The following is a 7,500-nucleotide window of genomic DNA, read 5'->3' as shown; positions in this document are numbered from 1 at the left end:
GTGTGTGTGTGTGTGTGAGTGTTTGTGTGTGTGGTTGTGTGTGTGTGTGTGTGTTTGGATCTGGGTGTGTGGGTTGATGTGTTTGTGGTGTGAGTGTGTGTGTGTGAGTGGTGTGTGTGTGAGTGTGTGGGTGTGGTGTTTGTGAGTGTGTTGTGTGAGTGCGGGTGAGTGTGGCTGAGTTGAGTTTCTGTGGTGTGGTTTGTGTGAACGTGAGAGTGTGCATAGTTTGTTGGTGGGAGTGAGTGTGGTGTGTGGTGAGTTTGAGAGTTTGTGTGAGTGTGCTCATTACGTGTTATGAGGGATATTATAGTTTATCTGATTGATATAGATTTAGATAGATTGTCGACGTCATAAGTATTCTCCCTCTTCTCCTACGCAACGACGATTCTATATATATACATACATAAGAGCCTCATATATATTTCTTTATATATTGAAAAACCCTAAGTAAACCCGAAACAAAAAGTATCTCCTCATTTTTCTGTTCAGGTGATTGAGGCTGTGGGGGTGTGGGGGGGGGGTGGGGGGGGGGGGGTGGGGGTGGGGGAGTCTGTCTGGTTTCTCTCTCTCTCTACTCTCTATATCTCTCTATTCTCTTGTGTGTGACGTGTGTGTGTGGTGTGTGTGAGTGTGAGATGTGTGTGTGTTGTGTGTTAGTGTGTGTCTCTCTCTCTCTCTATATCTCTATCTCTATCTATATATGTGTGTGTGTGTTTTGTGTGTGTGTGTGTGGTGTGTGTGTGTTTGTGTGGTGAGTGTGTTGAGTGCGTGTGTGTGTGTGTAAGGTGTCTGTCTGTGAGAGTCCTCTCTCTCATAAATACTCTCTATAACCACTCACTCTCTCCCTCTCACACACATCACTACACTGTGTGGTGTTTTGTACTCCCGCTCCGAGTGTACTTGCTAGTCCGATCTGACGAACGTCGATCTTCGCGTCGAGAGTGTGTCCGGTGTGTTTGTGTGCCGCTGATCGGATCGGGTCTAGTCCGTGTCTCATACTTGTCTAGTGAGTGTGAGTGACTGTGTGAAGGGTGTGTGAGTGTATGTGTGTGAGTCAGTGGTGGGTAGGGTGTTGGTTGTCTGTGTGTGTGTGTGGTCTATGTGTGTGTATGTGAGTCGGGGTGTGTGTGTCTGTGTGTGTGTGTGTGTGGTGTATGTGTGTATGTCTGTTTGTGTGTGTGTGTGTGTGGGTGTGGGTGTTTGTGGGAGGTGTGTCATGAGGGTCTGTGGCATGTGTGTGTAGTGGTGTGTGTGTGTGTGTGTTTTTATAGATATTAAATATATATATATATATATATATAAATGGGTCTACCGCATATATACTGTATATATTATATATATATTATATATTATATAAGTATATCAATGCATTTATGTATATATTATATATAAATATATATTATTTATATATATATATATATTATATATATATATGTATTTATATACATACATATATATCTATCTATAAAACTATTATATAAATAATATATATAGATATATATATGGGTATTTATATATATATATATATTTATATAAATTTATTATGTATATATATGTATATATGGTTATATTATATATATATATCTAATACATACATTATATATATATATATATTTATATATTTATATTATATATATACGATATATATTATAACACACAAACACACACACACACAACCACAACCACACCCACAACACCACACACAAACCACACACATTATATATATATAAATATGTATATATCTATATTATATATATATATATGATAATTTATATTTATCCCTAATAATGTAAAGTATGTCTCTATTTATTTTAATATATATATATATATATATATATATATATATAATATATATATATATATCTGTATATATATATATATTTGCATATATATAAACATATATATTATGATATATATATCTTATCTATATATATATATAATATATATATATATATTATAATCATATATATATGTATATATATAATATATTATATATATATATATATATATATAGATATATATATATATATATTCATATTACTATATTTATGTGTGTGTGTGTATGTATATAAAAATTATATATATATCTATATATATATATATATATTATATATTAATGTTTCTCTATATATATATATATATATCTATTCTATCTATTTATTATATATTATATATGTGTGTGTGTGTGAGAGTGTGTGTGTGAGTGTGTGTGTGTATGTGTGTTGTGTGTTATGTGTGATTGTGTGTATATATATTATATATAAATATATATATATATAATATATATATATAGAATCAATCTCAATATATTATATGTAAGTATGTATATAAATATATGAATATATATGTAAACTATATATGTATATATATATATATATATATATAGATATATATATATATATTATATTATGTAATTATATATATATATATATCTATTATGTATATAGATATGTATATATATATATGTATATATATTTGTATATATATACACACATTATATATCAATGTATATATTATATAAATATATTTGTGTTGTATATATATATATATATATTATATTTATCTATATGTATATTTAGATTTAATAGATATATATATATTATATATATGTATATGCATATGTATATATATATTTTATATATATATTATTATTTATATAGATGTATATATATGTATATGTATTATATGATTTATGTATATATAATATATATATATATATAATATATATATATATGTAATTATATATGTGTGATATCTATATATCGAATTTATATTACATACATATATATATATATATATAAAATTTTATATATATATAATGTATATATATATGGGTATATATTATATCTATATATATATAGATATATATATATATATATTATATGTATATATATGTATATATGTATCTATATAGTTAATATTATACATCATATATATTTAAATTTATATAATATATATATATAAATTATATATATATATACAACACACACACACAACACTACACCAAACAACACACACAACACACACACAACACACACACACCCACACCCTAGTTGCACATATATATTATATATTATATTATTATATATATATATATATTATATTATATATATATCTATATATATATATATAGTATATATGTATATTATGTGTACATACTATTGTCATATGTATATTAAATATATATATAATATATATTATACTACAATCTTATATATTATGTATATATATTATATATATATTCTATATATTTATATATGACATAATATCTAGTTGTAAAATATATATATGTATATATATACTTGTATCATTTGTATCATATTATATATATATTCCTCCTATATATTATATTATAACTAGACCCTATATATACTAATTATATATATATTGTGTATAGTATATATAATATAGATGCCAATAACTATAACTAGAACATATAAATATCATAGATAATGAATCCAACGCCATATACTCTTAAAGTCCTCGTATTGATTATATAATGCCAAATAATATACTTATATATATATATATTATCAATATCTATATATTATATATACATGTATATAATACATATTATATATATATATATATATATCTATCAATATAGATCCATACATATACCGTCACTATACATATATATTCACTAGTCGTGTGTGTGTATAGTATTATATATATCTATTCTATATATAGTATATAATTTAGAATATATATATATATATTATATATATTATATATATATGTATCTATTATATATATATATATATATTACCGATATATATATATATATATGTGTGTGTGTGTGTGTGCTGTGTAGCGTGTGGTGATATGTGTGTTGCAGTGCAACTGTGTGTGTGTTTGTGTAGATTATAACGTTTATATCAACCATATATATATATATTATATATATATTTATCATATATACTGTATATATTATATATTAGTTCATTATATATATATGTATGTCTTATATATATATATGTATATATATGTATACATATATATGTATATATTATATACTATCATCTATAGTTATATATAAATTGATATTAGTATGTATATATATATATATATATATATATATGTATATAATATATGTATATTTATATATAAGATGTCTATATATTATAGTATATATATACACACATATATATATATGATTATATATATATATTGATATATATATTAGTGTATGTATATATATAAATATATATATATAAATATATCTAGTATAGTTAGGTCTTATATATATAATATTTATATTATATATATTTTATATATGTATATGCATATGAATATATATAGTATATACTTAGTTTATATAAATATATATATATATATATATATATATATATATATATATATATGTGTGTGTGTGTTCAGTGTGTGTGTGTGTGCTCGTGTGTGTGTGTGTGTGTGTATATATATATATATATATATATATATATATATATATTATTATATATAAGACCTATAATATCTCATATTATGTATATCTATATCAATATATATAAATTAGATTAGCTATACTTATTTGTTATACTACACACACCATGTCAGTGTAATAGAGTTTGTATCTGTCACCTTGTACCATATCTATTATATATACTATATCATATGATACTATATATATAAATATATATAATACGATATTATATATATATAATATTAATGATATATAGATAGTTATATATACGACTAATATACACCCCACCCCACAACCCCAATAACCCAACCACCCCATCACCGAACACACAACCACACACCCAACCCTATCATTAGATATCTTAGTATATAGAGAGAGAGAGAGGACGATGAGAGAGAGAGAAGATGATGCCCAGATCTCTCTCATATTTTATATACATTCATGATATTATGTATACATTCTAAGTCTATATATACGAATACCCGCATAATGTATATCCCGCATATAATGTTAATATATACCTTATCTATTAGATATATATCTCGTATATATATGTTTATACTATGATATATGTATTCATATTTCATATTATGCTTTCATAGTATTATATATGTATATTATAAATTTCTGACTTGTACATACTATATTACATAGCTCGCATTAACGAATAATATCCAACTGCTCCGTATAAACCAGTCAGTATTTAGATATATTTGATCATCACTGTATATCGTGGTATTTTATATAACTAATCTACAGATCACCTCTACACAATATGACGAATCAATCTCTGTAAAAGAATATATATATCTGACAATATATATATCCAAGAATATATATAATATATATATATCTCACCGTAATTGTCTAGATATTTAACTATGTATATTATTATACACAACATAAGTTTTGTTAATATATATTGATTATATTATCAAGATATATATATATATTAAGATATAATCACTATCTCTTATATTAATCATACTAACATATGTTATGCCATATTATATATATATACATACACGCCAATTATATACAGACATATATATAATGACACAAAACCACACACAAAGACGGTATGAACCTAAGAATCATATATGAATATACCTAAGACTTACTTCCTATATAGCACCTATATATTATAAAGTTTATATATATAAATAAAAATTCGTAGAGATACTGTATTATATATCATAGATAGTTAAATTATACTACTCCATATATATATGCCCATCCATGTATTTATTACTACTAATATATATATACCTTATATATAGCAGAATATCACATGCTATATATATATAATATATATAAATATTCAATATATATATATATACATATATATATAGATGAATGCAGCAGTATAGCCCATGAATATGCAAAGATTAGATAGAGAGATAGACAGAGAGATAGGTAGATCTAAATCATTTAAAATAATTAACACAAACACAACCAAACACATCACTTTGATACTCCTGTTGTTCAATATCATAATCAGAAATGCATTTTGCATGTCGGGGTAGGAGTTTAGTGAATGCCATGTAAGATAGTATATTATATAGATGTAATATTACAAAGTTACACTTATATGTTATTTTTTGTGTTATGATTATTATGTCCAGGTAGCTTTATTTTCATATTTAGATTATATGATATAGAAGGACTAGGTAAAAAAAAAAAAATGCTGAGCGTTGTACGTAACTAAGATTTCTTATTCTGTATTTTCAGACTGTTGCTATGCAATTAAGATAAATGATGCTTCTTTAGTAGTTGCCACAACACAAAGGAATAATTTGTGTTATATGCGTTACACGAGCTTGTTAGAAAAAAAAATCGCACAAATACTTTACCAAAAAGACGACAGGGTTATAGGTCGGTATTTATGTGTTGGGTTTTAGGTAAAGGAATTATCAAAACTTAGAGTCTAGTTGTTTGGGAGGACTTCTTGGTGTAAATTTAGTTTATATATACATAGAAGTTTGTTATCTCGGACCTGAGCAATGAGCCGAAGTGTACGAATTTATAAGTAACGTTTTGAACATATGACTGTTTCGTGCCATATAAACATGTGAGACGTGTCACTGTCGCTGTGTTTCAAATGTATTAATTTGCCTCGAAAAACGATCAAATACTGCAAACACCAAAATGAGGAAGAAATTCCTGGATGTTTTAAGATACCTAAACACAATTGCAACTTCCAAATACTGATCTTACACATAGATAGCACAAGCAAGAAGATCTCTCTTCCTAAAATAAACAAAGCAGATAATAGTTTAGCGCTGCCATTTGTCCACCACTTACGGTATCACAGGAGGATTAAACTTTTCATTTAATCGCCACATAGACCTATTAATGTTAACAGTTTACAGGTGAATGAAATTCGCAGCTAGAATTTCTAATATCACTCAAGACCCTAACGGTCCTATCAAACATCTTGACCACCCAAAGGTTAAGAAACGATATAAGAAATGCCGTCTTTATCATAGGAGTTTGGTTTCCCTTGAGAATTGCATTATCCACTTCCCACTCCGGTATCCCAGCAAAGTCGGAGTGGTCTTTGCTAAAATAGGCTGACATTTCTATTAGTCATAGATTGCAGAAATATTCAATATTCTTTCATCCTCTAAAGTGAATTAAGCAACGAGATTCTAACCCACTGACCTAATAATGTAACTTATTCTAGGGGGCTGTGAAACTGTAAGATCTTTGTCTCTTTCCGTTCCTCAAATATAGACGTTTCATTATTAATATCTTACTTTGCACGCGTTGCCCCCGGTTGTTTATCCCTATACCCATGCCAATCACCTGAGTATCAAACTATCTTTCCCGGTTTTACTACTTAATTTCTCTATTTGTCCCTCTTTGTGATGTTTATCAATGGCCATGATTCTGCTTCATGTCTCATGGCTGGTAAAATGGCGCAACTGTCTTGATTTCCCTTTAAATTCTCATTGGTATCTCTTTCCCTTCAAGAATGCACGAGCGCATGTGCGTGTGTGTATGTGTGTATTGGTTCGTCAAACTTCACTGCTCCAACTCTGCTGTATCTGGGAACACACATAAAATAATTAAAC

This window comes from Penaeus japonicus, unplaced genomic scaffold (genome assembly GCF_977035675.1).
Source record: "Penaeus japonicus unplaced genomic scaffold, GWHDUDI00000001_assembly GWHDUDI00000033, whole genome shotgun sequence".
Lineage (NCBI taxonomy): Eukaryota > Metazoa > Arthropoda > Malacostraca > Decapoda > Penaeidae > Penaeus > Penaeus japonicus.
This window is presented reverse-complemented; position numbering follows the sequence as displayed.